The sequence below is a fragment of the Haemaphysalis longicornis genome, unplaced genomic scaffold (assembly GCF_048455015.1).
Source record: "Haemaphysalis longicornis isolate Haplotype H1 unplaced genomic scaffold, Haemaphysalis longicornis Haplotype H1 scaffold_10, whole genome shotgun sequence".
In the NCBI taxonomy this organism is placed as follows: domain Eukaryota; kingdom Metazoa; phylum Arthropoda; class Arachnida; order Ixodida; family Ixodidae; genus Haemaphysalis; species Haemaphysalis longicornis.
Genome location: NW_027526204.1, coordinates 10,955,008 through 10,973,259, shown reverse-complemented (window position 1 = coordinate 10,973,259; position 18,252 = coordinate 10,955,008). Strand labels below are relative to the sequence as shown.

The 18,252-nt window shown below is 45.9% G+C and overlaps 1 protein-coding gene across 3 annotated transcripts in view; it reads right to left on the bottom strand.

Annotated features, from left to right (window-relative positions):
- Window positions 1-18,252, bottom strand: part of LOC144158171 (putative protein kinase C delta type homolog) — a 493,518-nt gene that overhangs the window by 452,060 nt on the left and 23,206 nt on the right. For 2 of the 3 annotated variants that reach the window (XM_077688851.1, XM_077688849.1), the window contains exon 1: window positions 14,963-15,184. The exons of the other annotated variant lie outside the window; for it this stretch is intronic. The gene's annotated coding sequence lies outside the window, so the exon portion shown is untranslated. Of the gene's footprint in view, window positions 1-14,962; window positions 15,185-18,252 lie in introns of those variants that run through there. 3 annotated transcript variants of the gene reach the window in all.

Sequence of the window (18,252 nt, the reverse complement as noted above, 5' to 3'; positions counted from 1 at the left end):
CGTCGTCGTCTTGGCCGGCACCACCACCACCACCATCATCATAATCATCATCATCATCACCATCATCATCATCATCAATTTTTATTTCCCAGAAACTGGTATATAATTATAATCGTCGTTATTACATGCCCCTTCGTGGTCTCTGATTGCCCTAGTTTATGCGTAACGCCACCCCCATTGCGACGGTACAGATGGATTATTACTGCTGACAACCAGGCATGCATTCTACTCGACCAAAAATAAAGAAACTGTCGCACTAGATTGAACTGATCCGAGTTATTGCAAACCGCTGAGCCCACAAGCGCAGTACAATATCATGTAGTCGCGTTCCTCGAATACGGCGACATCGATTAAACCTTTGCGCCACAGTGTTTGCCGTCGGCTCGACGGTTCCAATTTACAGTAACGCTGCGTGCTGCCGGCAGTATGCGTTATACGCACTACCACTCAGTGCACTTACAGGTATAGATTTACTTCGGCTCTTCGGGGTTCCGATTCCCAAACATCTTTCCGCTAGCCGCGCATCATATTTCTGTCGACCTCGCAGCGCCGCAATCCTTGTTTAATGCGTTATTTGCCAGTTCCGAACCAACATCACGGCTGGGAAAGTCTACCAGCCGTCACGTTCCAGCCTAGCTATAATACCCTGATGAAAGTGACGCAACCGCACGAAAGTAATACGCGGACACGTACATTCGTATAATATATAACACACAAAAGGAAACTCCAAGCGATGGTATGCTACTTAAATAGGGTGAAACGATAACCGAGGGGATAAACGACATTAGCGGCTAAAGATACTGCCCCACAATCGCAAGCGAACACCCTTTCGGGAGCCTAAAGTAACTCTGTACTCCGACAGCAACAAACAATACCGCCTCGCTGCTGAAGCTGCTTCGTCATCCCATACCCATCTACGACATTTGGCGTACGAAAAACAGAAATATTGTCGGCGACGCCGAATGTAATTCTAAACCCAAAATGGGTAAAACATGGCAATACGGCCACGTAATAAAAGGAGCAATATAGTACCGCCGAAAGATGTTTAGCTGGATTAGTAGGCGTTTCCTTGACGCAGACATATATTATAGCTCCCTCGCACTCACCGTTTTTGCGTTGAAGTATTTTAGATTTTAAAATTTTGATTGCGTTGTTTCTATCTCGTGCTTTTTTTATGCTGTACCTGTAATGATTGGATTGTAGTTTAGGAACGTCTTATCTGTATGTTCCTACTCAAATGTAGGCATTTCTATTTTTGCGAATGCCTGAGGCGCTACTGTTGTTACTTCTCATACTCTTCGTGTGTGCATAATGTACGAGCACGGCACATTTGTCACCTTTTGCACCTAATGCTTCATTGCCCCTGATACTTTTTAAAAGCTTGTAGGATAGGCATTGGTTTTACTTTACATGAATAAGTTATTTTAATGTGTTTTACCTTTAGATGCTTAGCGCTGTTGCCTTGTATGTGGTTCACGGGGCTTTGACAAGCTGCTTAGGCAGTTTTTACACAGGAAACCACATCAGTCTCTGTCAATAAAGACCGGAGCAGATGATAATAATAATGATAATGATGATTATAAAAGAAGGAAGAGCTTGCACGAGTGCGGACTCTGTAACTGCTTTTACTGACCCCAGTTTCGTACCGCGTAACGGTAGTCGGCTGGTACACACGATGAAGCACGATTTCCGGCTAAAGTCATAGGGATCACTTAGCTTGCGGGCTCTACATGCTCTTTCCGACATTTCAGCTGCTCATTCGATGACGGGGATGTGTTCGAAGCTGTCTCATCTTGATGGCGTTTTTCGGCTCCAGCGGAAGTGCTGGATTTAATGAAGGGCAGTTCAGGAAGGGCAGAAGACAGTTATTGCGCGTTTTGCAGTGACGGCGCTTAACAGGGAAGCCTGGGGACGCCGAATTGCCGACATTCGACGAGATCATATCGCATTCCTCGGAACTTGCAGTGCGTGAGTGATGCCAGGCGTCGCGAGCTAACGAGAGAGAAGTCGAGAAAGAGAGTACGTGTGTCCGCGCGCGTGTATGTGCGCGTGTGTTGGGCGGGGGGGGGGGGGGGGGGGCTGCATACTGCGAATTTTGAAGGGGGTTTTGCAAAGTTGGTGGGAATAGCCAGCATTGTGTAACAAATAAAGTTCCGCGAAACGTAAAATCATACAGTCGGGCTTGTTTAGGCCGTAAAACAGGAAGAATGCGGAAGGCAACGGAAGAAAGAAACAACAAACGGGAGTGCCCACATCAGAGCGTATAGGCACCATCGCAACATTTCAAAGACGTTCAAAATAATTTGAGAGCATTTTGTTTGCGGGAGCATTGTGTAACCCAGTTTGTGGAAATACCTATTTCAGTATTCGGGGGAAGCCTGCTTCCGCGATGCACAGTTTAATTGGAAACACCAGGCCCACTCCGCGACCACCCAACCAATGGCATACATGGGGGCGCAATGTTTCTTCACGTAATTTTTTTATATTTCTTCGGAATATGATTTATCCAATTGCCAGGCGTACATGAGGTTTCAGGTGAATGTATTCGTATAGCTCAGACAGTTCAACGGAATTTACTGCGGTCAATATACTTTAACACTTTTCATTATCGTAAAGCTTCAATCATGGATGCTTTCGGGTTTTCATGTTCATATAAGCGTACACAAGATTATCAAGCTCAGCAAACAACCTCAGAAAGAATAACCTCCTTAATACGCCCGTCACCCAGCTCAGCATAGAACTTAACATGCTGTTTAGTGAAGGTGTGTATTTAGAAACTCTCCCACGATGTACAAAACATATCAAGCACAAAAACAGCAGTAACCAAACTATTATGTCTAATTCTCATCATTGCGCCGTTTGAACTGCAGGTCACACATTTTCTCATTGCGTCACAAAAAAAGTATAACAAAAACTACATTTTGTAGCTTCTGCGTTCACCTGTATTATGAAGCATGCTTCGAGAAGGTATTTGTACCCCATACATTTGGTCACCTTGCGCTCATGACGCCCAATATAATCCCGGGCATCCAAAGAAACAATCTGTTCCTGTTGCAAAAGGGCATGATAATCCCGACGGAAAAGTTCGCCTGAACGAAATTCTCGGTGCGCTCGCCGGAATTCGCCTGCTAGTGGAGTTAGGAGAAGAGTTTCAAACAATTTAGCTAAAATTTTCCACGTCTTCAAAGCTACTTCACAGGGTCTTTGGAAAAAGCAATTGGATATCGATCGGTGTCTTTCTTCAGCCAAAGGAAGAAATACAGAACCCATGCCCCTTAAAAACCGGCTTAGTGCAGCAAATAGGAACGTCACTCAAGAAGCCCCCCAAAATGTCACTGTGATATCCGACCTAACCGATATTAAGGATTATAACCGAAGGAATACTGTAGTATCTCATGATTAATGAAAATACTGAGAAGTCGGATAAGGTAAGACAAAACTGCATTAGAAAGCTGACTTGCTGAAGAGCTGAAGGCATAGTTGAGCTGAAGAACTCGTAAGGTGTTCGCTTTCTTGCTCATTCGTTTCGTCAAGGGCTGTCGTAGTGAAGTCAGCTCGCTTCCAAACGACAAAATATATACATTGCAGTGAACCGTACGGACGGTAGAAGGGAAAACACCTCTGGCCACGACTGCTAGTGCGAAGGAAGCCTCTGACATTCCTCGAATATCTTTGATACCAGCTTCGTTTCGACAGCAGACTCTAGAACCCGACAATACTAGTGTGGCACGAGTGCACGCAGTGCTCGTAACTCACGTGTACATAATTCACGGTGAGTGCACGGTGTACGTAATTCACGTGCACTCACGGTTACGTGGGCTAGATATAAAACGTACTCTAAAACGGCCACACGTGCAACCTTATGAGAATATGCAATACTGCGACACAACCCTAACCAGGAAGATAAAGTACCCAAATCCTGGACTCACACCTGCAATTTTATTTTAAATGACGTCAAAAATATTTGATCGCGTACCAACATGCAGTTTATCATTTTCTCACAATACGTTATAAGAAACGGGAGCAACTCGAGCTTCTCCAGAAATGCATGTTCGCCGGCGTAGAGAGCTCCTCGAACACACCTACGAAGCCTGGCATGCATATTTGCACGAAGCTAACGAGCAATGCTATTTAGCTTGAAAGCAATCTCCATCACACCAAATTGTCTCCTCCCCTTTACGGCCATTGCAAATGTCATAGGATTCATTTCTCGAAAATTCTAACTCCTGCTGCGCGCTGCACCGCTTACCTGCCTGTGGTCATGTCTAGTGGTCCAAGTGGCCTCAGTGGCCTAAATAAATGAACAGATGCTTTCGAGAAGACCTCCACGGGCTCCCTTAAGGCAAGTCGGAGAGGTTATAGGCAAACAAAAAATCGCGTTGCTCACGACACAGGACGACGTGAAAAAGACATCAAGCGACATATTCTCTGAGACATTGTTCTTGTCAGGGAAGTTGACAACTGCTCGTCCAAAATTAGAGTACCCTGCGCCGATACGGGATACCACTCACGAAATACTAACAACTGAACTTGAACTTGTGCAGAACAATGCAATTGGCTTCATTCTCTGTAATTATAACGCAGGTGAAACCATTACAGCAATGAGAAATGCACTTGGCCTGCCTACGTTCTCTTCTCGTCGAAAGATTTTTCGTCTAGCCCTGTTTCATAAATTGTATCACCACCCGGGACTCTAAAATAATTCCACCACCTCAATACACTTCACATCGCATTGATCACTCTCACAAAGTTTGTCTTTGATCATGTAATACAAAAACCTTCTGCCATTCATTTCTTCCCCGTACATCACGCGAATGGAACCACCTTTCCCGTGACGTTGTTGATATTAGTAATAACCTGACTTTTCGTGAGCTAATTGTGAGCTAATCGTGAGCTAATATTGCATATTCAGGAGCCATCTAATGTTTTTTGTTATGATACTCACTGCACGGTGTTATTCTTCTTTTGCTTTGTAACCCACTTTCCTCTGTAATACCTTTGGCCCTGAGGGGTACAATAAATGAATAAGTAAAAATAAATAAATACCCATCGGTCGATACCAGGCATAGCGTTTAAATACCTGCCCTTCTCCGGCCTGAATCTTCGAGCTCTTGAGGCCGGGTCCAGTGAGCCACAATATACAGTAGCCAGTTTAGCAGAGATTCAGCAAAAAAGCGTTTTATGCAACGCTGGAAACCAAAAGCAAAGTGTATTTTACATGTGGCATAGTGGGGTCCGCAAACTTCGTAGTTGTTCCGCAGAAGCGCAAGCTAGCAGTTACGGCTTTCCAGTCGCAGGAAGGCACTTTTAGGAAGAGGGTGCGCTGTGATCCTGCTACTCCGAGTAGTGATCCGAAATGGGAAAGTTAGTGGTTCCGTCTTCGCCTGTGTAATTGGTGAGACAGCCGCTGGATTTTTCGCGGGTTCTAAAAAATATATAAAACAGCGCGTTGCTGGCGGCGCTAGTTTTCTCGCGGGACTTCTGTCCATTACGACACTCAATTCGGGGCGAAAGAGACTTTTCCCCCAATCACTCTATTTTGTCTGCTTGCAAGCGAGACCGTGAGTTTTCGTACTAGAAGACAGTAAGGTACTGTCGTTTTGCTCTGAACAGAAGCGGAAATAGGATTACAGTTTCGGCAAACGACATGTACTTGTCCTTTGTCAACAGGTTGGTACAGTGCATCTGGAAGTCGTTGCAGGCGATACACACAGCTTTGCTGTCCAACCACCTTGAAAGCGCCAACTGTGCCCCAAATGTTTTGAAGGCGAGAGTCTTCCTTTGGCTACATTTACAAGAAAAAGTGTGGTTTCAGCTTCCCCGCCAAAAAACAAGTGAAAGGATCCTTGAACACGGAATATGCATATTCAAGCAATTGATTGATTGTGGAGTTCAATGTGCTGGCGCTCCATCTAGAGTATAAGGCGCGCCGTAGTGGAAGGGGGGCTCCGCATTAAACTCGACCACCCGTGGTAGAAAGTTGGATGGCCAGATGAGGTCACGAAGTTTGCGGGGATAAATTGGTCGCAGTTGGCACAGGACAGGGATAATTGCAGATTCATGGGAGGAGCCTTTGCCCTGCAGTGGACGTAGACAGGCTGGTGATTATGATGAGGATGGTTATTAATATTACTATTAATATGACGATGAGAATGGCAACCTGGCAAGGGTCCTTAACGTGCGCCAGAGTGCTAACACACCCTGCATGTCCACATCATTCAGCGAGAACAAATCCTCAGGCATATTTCAGGCGATATGTAAGCCCATAGCCAAGAGTACCACCGCTCATTTTACTGTAACATTACACGCTGGATTAGACTCTAGGATAGCGAATAAAAACAAAACGTGTTGATAATGGCGCCAAAGAAAGCCGAGATTAGAGCAAGCTCTAAATTAAAGATGTCGGCTCGAGTTGCTCCAAGAACAAGAAGTAACAACAAATGGCGCCCGGAGAGTGCCTACGCAAGGAATTTAAATTTTGTTGGCCCAACCTTGATTTCATTCATCATGCCAAGAGCGATAGAAGAGAACAAGAGCGGGAGTGGTTGGAGGAGGAAAGAGGAAAGGAAGTTAGGTGGCACGGGGGGCAGAGGACTATCTTCTTTCGGCGACAATCCAAGTGCAGAAGGCCGATATGTTGGAATTATAAGATACATGCCGGTGGTTGTATGCAAAATGGGAAGTTTGTTGTAACTCATCGTCATAAAGTTACAATTTTTTGTTTTATGTACGCCATCATTTCCTTCGTTGCTTGTAGCTACTGTGACAAATCAATGCATTGTATTCGTTGTGGCCAGCTGCAATGCTCTATAACAGAGAGTGGCAGTATTGGAGATAACTAAATAAATCAATATGGCGTCATTTTTATGTATGACTTGTTCGACATTTTTATACAGACTAAATCTGGCGGCAATCCAGATCTATGACATCGCAGTATCGTTTTAATTGCAGCTATGTGAACTAGTCGCGTGTGCCACTTTATGTCCCAGAATATCTGTTTTAGAGTTATGCTTTCCGTGACAGCTGGACAACTGACGCGCGTAACGAAAACTAGCAGAGCACGAGGTGCAAAAGATTTGCGATGAATACAAGGTGGCGTTTCCGTAAAAATGCTGGCCGAGAACGTGATGACTGTCCAGTGAAGGGCCGGTGCCTCGATAATAATTTCGGAGGCGACATGAACTGCTGCTACTTCTGTGGACGTTGATGCGGCGCCGATACTTCAGATTTAGTGCCAAATGTGGTGACTAATGAATGAATTACAATCCCGACTGTAGACGATTTAGCTGGTACAGACAATATGGTGTACGCCCCCGTTTGAAAAATTGTTAATCTACAGTTCCAGGTATTATGCGTAAGCTGGACGTTGGTGTTAGTGCCCAAAATAGCTCACCTTCAAAACAGTAACAGCACAATATAGAGGCAACGAGGAGATAATATAAACAGGTTCCTTGCAGTGCGGTCCCAAAATACAATAATATCTGGCTGTCAACCTTGGCTCTTGGGGAAATTGCCGTATTGGGTTTGCCGCATTCTGAAAGTCGCAGCGGCGCCGACAACACGAAATTGAAGACGAGCCACGGAGGCGCTGTCTTCCCTCTCGTCTTTTTGCTCGCGCAGTGAATTAACAATTTAAGGAGAACTTCCAATGTTTTTCTGGTGTTGTAAATTTATCTTTCGCTGTTTTCACGCCAATCGCCGCCTTTATTTTGTTCACAAGAAGTCTGTGCGATGGGCACGTGATTCTGTAATAGCAGTGAGCCCCAGCGTAATTGTTTCGTCACAGCTTACATCACCAAATATATTCCGCAGGATTGCGCCAGCTGTGGCAGTTGGACTGCCTCCCTGATGAAGTGGTGGAGCGCACAAAAATTCGCCGCGGATCTGCTCACTTCGCTGCAGATGTTCGGCTGCCCGTGGCACGTATATGCCTCTTTTCTCTTCCCCTTCCACGTTTCACGCTCTTCCGCTCTCATGTCACTTTTCAGACGATAAACACAGCAGAGATTCGCTCAAGTCAATTCAATTTTGCCCCATTACACTGCTCACGTCATCTACTAGAAATTTTTGGCACTTTTGCACTTGGCACAAAGCCACAAGGCTGCGCCGCGAGCGTTTTTTTTTTGTATTTCTGAGAGAAAACATTTTTTCAACGTCTATTATTTTTTATTTGCTCTCGCCAAAATGAAACAACCATCTACTTTTCCTAAAGGAACAATGCAAATGTCGCGTATGTATTGATCGATGTCGTGAGCCAAAGCGCCGGATGTTTAGTTTTGCGGGACAATGTTGACAAGCATGAACACTGCCACCGAATTTAGTAGCTGGGATTTGTTTTTCCCGTATAAACGTCTCCTTCACGAAATGCGATAAAGTTGAGCCGGGCGGATAAATGAATGGGCAGACAAAAAGGCAGACCGGCAGACATCCATACTCGACAAAATGTCACGTATAAGTGGCCCAAGAAAGGCTATAGCCTTTAAAAGTATGAAATCGACTGTTTTATTGATCACGGGTGGAACCCAGGAGAAAAGGCAGCATAGAAGGAGGAAAGTCTGTATCCCTGATGTTAATAGCCTCGAAAGCGGGTGTGCCTCACAATGAGGCGCAAAGCCGTTTTTCCGCCGCAAGTGACATTCGAAAGTGGGATTACAATGCGCTGACATCAGCCGATATCTTTGCAAGTCCGCGCATGTTTATGTAGCCTGCGCCGTTCATACTTCTCAGTTAATGTATTTTTTACTCCTCCTACGTCGACTGGGTATTGACATGGGCTGTTTTCTTTTCGCAATGGACAAACCTTACGTTTTTTTACTATGAACAGAAAGCAGTTTTTTTACTGCTTTCTTTTCGGGCAAATGATTGAAACCATGGCAAGGCTGCTTGTCTCGCGTGCCTGCTGATTACAAAAATTTGAAATGTCAAACTAATCAGTAAAGAAGCTCTTTCCCAGTGAGTATAACGCATTGGGATTCCCAGTAGTGCGAAGTGGGTTATTTTTTATAGTTTTGCAAAAAGTGTCCGAGCACACGCGCTTGCATATGCGCAAGGAAATATAGGTCAAGGTTCACGATGGAGCCTGTAGTTATAAGGCCATTAAATACCTTAAACATGTCCCCATGCAGGCACATTGCTCAGTAAAAAAGTCCTGTAATTGGAAGACATTTGAGCATTAGACGCCCACTGTAAGCTGTTACTTGGTGAGGTGATTAGACGACGTCTACTAATCGCTTCAGTGTCCCATTAGAAGCGAACTATTGCGCACGTGCTGCATATTGTTTTCGCGGGAACCGTTGTGCTATTGTACTGGTCCGATAGAGAAGGGGTAACCAGTGTGGCATTTACGCAACGTTTTTATTTATTTATTTATTTATTTAAAGTACCTTACAGGCCCCTGACAGGGCATTGAGTAAGGGGGGTACATATGAAATGTGCGACATTAACAAGATTTTCAAAAAGGCACTACAAAGAACCACAGTCCAAGAAAACATTATACAAGAAATTAGCCGTAAATACATATCTAGAGAAACGGAAAATACAAAGATAATGTGTGCTATATCTTGCACGAACTAAGACTAAAATTCCGCACATTCAAGATTAAAAGCAAGCATGGGTAAACAGATACCTGATGCAAAAAAAAAAAATGAAACACAAAGTTCACATAAAACAGTGATAACAGATTGGTACTGTATTACGAAAAAACTCCCAAGCATTTCCCCGAGGGTGAACATGGTTAAGTGCGAATGCACGGGGTGATGCTATGAGGGGGAGTGAAGTTAAAATCCGTTGGCATTCGCCCGTGAGCGCGCGCGAGCCGACCCACGGAGGTCTGGCAGTTTATCGCTGCATATATAGGGGGGTACGCCGCGCCGAGCGCGCCGAGCCAGGTGGCTGAGAGAGGAGGCGAGCGCAAGGGGAGAGGGACAGCGGCGCACAGCAGCTGCAGCCGAGCGAGGGGGAGAGGAGAGAGTGTGACGTCACGGTGGAGAGAGAGGCGCACGGCAGCTGCTGGGGAGAGGAGGCGCGCTGTGACGTCATACCATGACGTCACGGCGCGAGGAGCGGTGCGGGGTGCGGCGCGCACCCGCGCAGTCACGGCGAGGAGGCGGAGCGAGCGCGGTCACGTGGTGAAGTGACGTCACCGCGCCGTTGCTACCGACGCTCCTCTCCGCTCCACGCCGTTGCTAGGGAGAGGAGGACTGCGGACGCCGCCGCCGCCGCCGCCGGCGGTGGAAGGTTTGGGGTCGCTTATAAAGTGCATTCGCACTTAAAAAAGTGAGCATGAAGAAGGTTACGGAATGCGTCGCCCTTAGATTCGGCCGCAATGTTATCAGGAAGACCCTTCCAAAGACTGATGGCCATGGGAAGTGCGGACAAGTTAAATGCATCTGTTTTACTGTACTGGCGGGAAAAACTCTGTTGGTTTTTCTACGTGAAATGTTAGTCTACGTGAAATGTTAGTCGGAACTTTAAGATGTATGTTGGAGTGAGCTGAATTGTAAACATATTTGTGAAAAAGGCATAAAAGAGAAATGCTGCGTCGAAGATACAGCGGGTGAAGTGAAAGGTTTAGTTTAATCTCTGTTACACTTGAGGGGTACTTGTAATTGCCTGAGATAAACCTTGCAGCTCTATTCTGGATTGCTTCAATCTTGTTAATCAGATATTGATGGTATGGGGCCCAGATGGCTGACGCGAACTCGAGCTGTGATCGAACGTATGTTGTGTAAGCTAGTTTGCGAATGTCAGATGGAGCATGACGCAAATTTCGACGCAAGAAACCTAATGACCTGGAAGCCTTGGCGCAGATGACGTCGATGTGGCTACTCAAGGAAAGGCCTTCTGTGAATGTAACACCTAAGTATTTGCAGGATGAAACGTGGTTAAGGTGGCTGCTATTAATGTGATAGTTAAAAATTGATTTTGCACGCTTACGGGTAAATGAGAAAACATTGCACTTTGAGATGTTTAGTGACATTAACCATGTTTTACATCAATTAGAAATTAAGTTCAGGTCATTTTGAAGGGACAGGTGATCATTAGTACTGCAGATTGATTGGTAGATAATGCAGTCATCGGCAAAAATACGCATGCGAGATGATATATTAACCGGCAAGTCATTTATGTATATTAGAAAAAGCAAGGGGCCTTCAAGCAAGGGGAGCAAGGGGACCTCAAGGGCTTCGTTTTACAAGTGTCGCAATGCTTCAAGTGGAGAGCATTTAATAAAAGCTCACCCCTTCAGCGAACTCGTCCCGAACGATTTATGCGGCCCGCGCTTCAGACAAGGCACTGCCGCCTTCGATCGATAGTCGTGCGAGGAATTATTGATCGGTTAGAGTGTCGTCCCCAATGTCGCATTCGTGAGGCGTCTCTGACACGCCAGTACTTTGTCTCCTCTTGCCCTCAATGGGGGAGCCATTAGCCGTGGCTATGGTCCGTAAACCCGCTGCAAATTATCAGCTCGTTTGCATATCAGCACCGTGGAAAAGAGGTCGTTGCCTCGCCTTTGAGGCTACCCCGGCTCTCTACCACACTGGGTTTTGTTGTTCGCTATGAAGGAATGCCGATCAAAGTTTTTGAATCTCCAGAATATATTTTCTCTAATTATCGTTTTCTAAGGTTGCCTTACATAAATTTCTCCGTCTTGTGAACACTTTCAGGTCCTTTCTTTGTTCGTTCGGGAGAAGTAACTAATAGCGCCAACGAGATCAGTTATAAAGTTCTTTAAACTAATATTTACCAAACACGGTTCCCGAAGCTGCGTCATGCAAGAAACAAGAAGATAATCGTGTCTTGTTGAAACATTTTCAAGGACCAAAGAAAAACCCGGCAAAGCTATATTGAACCTAGGTTTCAGCCACGCAATTGCAACTACTCATGCACATGAGTGTTTTTGTATTTAAGCCTTTTAAAGGAGCCATGAAGACAAAACACAAGTTTGGTTCATTCAAAAGATTGTCTCGTTAGAATCATGCTGACACCACTTTTAACGTAACCTTCGCTCAAATAAGCTACATAATTAGGAAAAACGGGAATGGTCATGCGACCCACCAGCTCATTTCCCGCAAGAGAACCTATGTCGTCACATGAGCTAAGCTCTGCGATTGGCGGAGGCTGGCAGAAGCAGACGCAAATTAGGTAGAACTTACAAACTAGACGAACGAGCGATTTGCGCTTAAATTTAGGGCACATTCTTTACAAAGCAATAAGAATGATGGGACAAACAGTGGAAGTTACGAAAGCACATGTAAACATAGAAGTACTGATGCGTTCTGCTGTTCGTACTGCGCATAGCATGCTTGGTTTCGCTGCACAGCACTACGGGGCTTGGGGTTGTCTCAGACGACACTGGCCGATTGACGGAAGCAACGGTGTCTTACGTGACCCCATTTGTCGAGCGAGCACTGTTTCAGGGAACGAATATTTTCTCCCAGAACAAAAACAATCCAGGTTTAAATGCGGGCAAAAACAAACCAAACGCTTGCCACGGTATGGTGGCGCCATCTAGGTTACGGAACGTAAAGAAACGCGGGAACAAACCAACACCGCTGTACAGGGTGGAGCCAACCTTTGAACGGTGCCGTGCCGCCGCAATTGGGCCAACGGGCTCAACGCGTTATTCTTTTCGTTTCCCACGAGACCTAGCAACGCGAAACAGACAATATGATTCAAACTTCTTCAGTAAACCTGCGTTGCGGCGATAATTTTAGCGCGGTTTTGAAACAATGACTTGCTTCGGCGGCGAGCGAGCAACCGAAATTGGCGGCGGCAGCGTATACGTGTCTCTACCCTGTACGGCGGATGCGTTAATGAAGGTACTCTAGGCTGCAGAGCGGTCGGTTCCAGTGATGTCACTTGGGGCCACGAAAACGCACGATTGAGCGGGAAAATCAAAATTTTAACCGAAATTGTTTAATTTCTCAGTGAATAAACCACCGTTTGTATCCGGACAAGCGCTGGGGGCACTGTAAAACACGAAATCTTTCGAATAAAACCAACTTGCATTTTCTCTTCATGGCTCCTTTAAACGGGTGTAATTGTAAAATAACTCAGAGGCATGCCTTTTTCTGAAATTCTTTTGGAATGAGCAGAAATTCCCGTGTTCAAAGTGACGGGCACGCCAAGTGGAAAATGTGGAACCTCGATTTCTCCCTAGAAGTTAAAAAACATTGATCGGCATTATCATAGCGAACGACAAACCAAGCGCGGCAGAAACGAGGTAGCTCACTCAAAATACTGTTTTCATACAGTTACCAAGTAGGGGCCTCAATCTTTGGAGTGGTTAATCAATATAAGTGCATTGATTGGGCTGTGTGAAATGTGCCGTCTTAATTTGTTCTTTGTCTCAGGGTTGGTGTGATTTCAATTTTTAATATGTTAATAGGCAACCTAATCAGATACCAATGCGCTGCAGCTTTATAAACAGCAGCACAGGGTAGTCTCTGCACCTAGAGATATCTATCAAACGAGGATGTGAAACACAGAGCGTAAGACAAAAAGAGCCGATAAGGACAGGCCAAATAGAGCCGTCGAAGTAATTTCTCAACTCACCTCGGATTCTCCCCACCACGTGTGCTTTGCTGTAAAGCACTCGCTGAACAATGTCGTAAAGCCTCAACGGAGTTCATGGCTTTCACCACCAACAAACCTGCTGGCCCAGTTGTACTTAGATTGAAGGAGAGACCACAGCAGTTCCGCCTTTTTGTAGTTTGACCCTGAGTTCCAACCCGGTGACACGCTTTGGACTTGAATGTCTTAAAACATCTTTAATGCTGCGTTATAAGAAAAAGTTTTCAATGCGGGGAAATGCGATGGGCGCACGTTCATTTTGAAAACAAGGTAGTGTCACCACCAAATCCGACAAAATTTACACAGCTCCTCAAGGTTTACGGCACGTCAGGCCATTCGAACGTATTTACAAAGAAAAGTCCCGGAATTTAAAAGTTCCCGCGCTCACAACAGTCGGAGGGGGAAAAAAGTGAGCCTGGTTCTATGTTTGAGATAGTCAGCACCGGGGGAAAAGCATGGCGGATTTCACCGCAGTTTTACGAGCTAGAAAAAATGTGTGTTTTTTATATTGGTTAGAAAAATTGAATTTTAAGAAGCTTCGATCAGCCAACAGTCTCAAATAGGCTTTGCAATTCTGATTGGCTCTCTGGCATCCAGCACCAACCAGCAATTGAACTTCCCAAAACTCGTGAGGTATTGTCCAACTAACGCTCGGGATATCCTCAAAGCACCGACTTCCTAGCTGGCACTGCTCTTCAGTTTTCAACTTTCAGATTCTTGCATGTCGCCTCGAGATACCTGACACGAGGCTCCGCCTGACAGAAAAATTCTCATGTTCTCCTTAACTCTTGATGTCATTGTCGATGTGGGTACTCAAAAAGAAGTTAAAAGATGTTTTACAGAAGGCTATCATATGCTTACAACAATATTTTGGCAATTCGCAAATTCTTTGCACCCTCCCTATATCTCAATACTCGAAAAAGAATACTCATGGAAACAAAAGTTTGCATGATTTTGTATTCATCTGGTGATACGGTCGCACTCCCGTGTGTCGCAGGGAGGACCAACTGTTTCCGCTCTTCCTGAAAATAACAGGTGCAAAATAATTTTAATGCGCGAAAAATGCAGGTAACCAATCGTATGAGTGCTTTGTTATAGACGGCATTTTTGGTCCTTGCGGCTCAAAGCTGAAAGACTTTATAATTCATTTATAATTCACCGATAATTGTCTCAGACGTAATCGCACCAGATTAGGGTTGCTGAAATGCCGCGTTGGTTCTCGGGTCCTCTACCCTTGTGCTTTCTTTTCTCACTCCAGTGCACTCTCACCCCGTTGGTTTCTATAGGCTTTCTATTTTCAGTTGGCAGGTTGCCCAATCGGGAATCCGGCAATGTTTCACACTAACGCTTTTGGAGGTGTCTCTGAATTCACGAAGAAAGCTGTACGAACCTTTTCTTCTGTCGGTATCGGCTCTCTTTTAGTCACTGAGTTCCTGAAGCCTGCCTCTGGGACGTCAGCGTATCCAAGCAGCAACACGCATGCACACCAGCACGTTTCTACCGAAAGGCACTTTTTGCAGGGCGTCGCTGTTCGGCTCCACAAGGTGGTAAGAACGCGTTCACGCAGAGGCGGTTACGACGAGGGCTTCGTGGCTGCCGATTGCTTATACAACCGAGAGAACAAGCCCCATCTGCGGTGTCGCCAGATCTAATCTTATCTCCGCCCACTCCTCACAAATCGTGCCTAGTGCCTGCGCGGTGCGCGAGAATAGCCGACGCGGTCGAGATAAGAACAAGGCGTCGGTATAACGTCAACACTGCAGGATCGATGATGGGCTTTCAGCTTTCCCTCGTGCTGGAAATCAGTGCAATTCATTAGGAACTTGACATGGAGCGGGTCAATCATCTGCGAGGAAAAATGATAGCGGGAGACGGCACCTGGGCTTATCTTTTACTCTCAGTTCTTCAGACGGCAAAACAACAGACCGCAGAACAGTTTATTTACCCCCCAATTATTTAAGTGGAAAGTCAGAAAAACTGAAACATCTTGAGAACGCTACGTTGCAAGCACATTGCGCACTTACATTTGGCTGTACGCGCAAAAAAGTAGGGCCTTCAGAAGTAATATCAAGATTTGCAAACGTCATAAAAGCGATTACGTGAGTGGCACGTCTTCCGGTTGCCTGCGTGGATGGGCAGCGCTCGAAATGAGCCTTCCATGGAACGCTGGCTGTCACATCGCTTTAGCTAAGTTCAGGCCTGTTCGGCAGAGCTTTCGATCCTGTTCACGAAAGCGTTAGCTATATCTGTACGGACACGTCTTGTACAGTGACACTATATAGATGGCGACGCATAAGGCTGCCATTCGATTACCTCCACTCATTCTCCACGTACCTTTTAAGTGCGAATGCACTTTATAAGCGACCCTGAATTCCGGTGACCGCCGTCCGTCCGCATAGTAACAGCTGCGGGTGCGCGCGCTCCTCGTCTTCCTTGGCAACGGGGGGAGATGGGCGCGCGCTGCCTGGCCGCTGACATGGCACATACCCACGTGGGGGATTGGCCAGGAATCGGGCGTGAGAAGGGCTAATGCACCCGCTTAAAGGAGTACTGACACAAAATTTCAAAGCTGAGATCCGCTCTAGCAATCAAGTACAACGACAACACAAATAGGTGTCTGTGAATAAATGCATCTTTCTTTCTTTGTAGTTGTGTGTGTGTGTGTGTGATCTCTCTTTCGCGAACATTACCGAACCGCGCAAATTCAACTCCTGCATTCGCACTTTCACATTCTTCCCCTCGGGGAAATGCGGGGAATTTTTTTACGATGAGGTATATTTCCGCGAAGTTCTTTAAAAAGCCAAAAAGACATGGTGTACAGATATTTACTTTCGTTACTTTCTATAAAGGGATATTTGTCATGCGAGGTGCTCGGTATTCGTATTAACAAAGGTGACGTTTGGCGTTTGTACAAGAGAACACGGGACGCGAAAAACGCAATGCTGCGCCAGGCAAGACAGAAGAATGAAGTATCGAGTGGAAGCGTGGCGTGATTATTTGCTAAAACAGAATGCCTGAATAGCGTACAAGCCACATGCCTGGGCCTATGATATTTTCCAATTCTCTTGTCTCACAGCGCGGCTGCTTATCTCCCGTTTCGTTTCAAATAATATTGCGCGCTCTAGATGCAAATCGCTTCATTTATTCGCTCAGTAGGGATTCGGCAGCAGCGAACTTCCAAGCTTATCAATCATTTCTTTTTCCTGGGGTGGTTATGAGGTGTCAGTCCAATTTGTTAGTTGCATCGTATGGATCTGTTACTCGAAGTGCCGTGAACGGAGATGATGAAAGTAAATAGTGAGAAGCGTCGTAAAAATGTGCACACCGATCTGTAATCCTATAACAGTCTAGCGAAGTCCTATAACCTTTACCTAATATTTCAATTCAATCGGCGAAGTCGAACCAACTCATTTCGAAACCCAGCAGTCAATTTGGAGTATCAAACCCAGAGGTAGGCAACCTGCGCCCAGCCGGGTAGTATTATGCGACCCCCAGCACGACATTAGAGCCCACACCCCTCCGCCTTTCACTTCCTATATGAGGCCCGACACGCCAGTTTTGGCCTCAAATGGAGAAACAAGACAGACGGGAGACAAGAACACAGAACTGGACGCTTCCAGTTGTCATTGTCCCCCTTCTTCACACCTAGCCAGAATATTGTCAGTTATGGTCGAATAATATTGCGAGTTCCATGAATCATTTCGCCTTGCCTTCAAATCTCATCCCGCCATCCGATTGGCCGTCAGGCCCTCCGCGGTGTCGGCTTCATGCAACTCGGCCCTGCACTTCAAAAGGTTTCCGACCGTCTATCTAAACCATTCAATATTATAATAAAATGAAACAGAAAGGTTAGGCTAGTTGGTAATTCATAATGCTCACAGCGCAAAAAACTGCGAACAGACAGAGTAAAGGGACGCAAACGAGCGCTGCTCGTGGCCCTCTACTTTGTGTGTTTTTTTTCTGCGCAGTGAGCATTGCAACAATAACGGTGCTAATCTCACATTTTAAAATGTAAGCCATTTCTCCTATCATCTTCATAGAACAAACCACAGCCCTCCCCTTTTCGCGACTATTTCCCGTCCTTTGCTAACAGCAGAAGAAATGACGTAGCCAATATGCGTGTACTGACAAGACGCATAGACGCTTCCGCAGTCCGACACCCCACCATCGTCCTTTCTCCGAAATTCTTCAAGAAAGGGCTCACGACTTCCTTTCCTAAGGCGGAAGAAGGGGAAGTTCGCGCTCGCTCCGCAGCCTCAAGCAGCGGCGCAGCAGTTACCCACGATTAGGGCGTTCTGCGTGGCGGTACCGCAGTCGGCGCTGCGGGCGCTGCTTCTGTCCTGATCGGCGCCGAGGAAGATGGCGTTACACGCCACAGGAGTAGAAACCGCTTTAATGTACCGTAAAGGTTACGCGGAAGCATCTCAACCGTGGGAATATAAATGCTTTCTCCCTGTTACACGTTAGCAGTCTTAAGAGGACCCTGCTAGCACTTTAGGTTGTAAATCGGCCATCTTATGCAGTACTTGTACTGTGAACACGCTGCTGTCTCCAAAGGTCGTCAGGCACCTTCAAGCAGTACGCAACTGCTTTTGGTTTGATGGAACCCCAACCTTCTGTTGAAACAAATAAACCTTTGATTTGATTTGAACCCTTTGCTCAACATTTTGCTAAATCCTA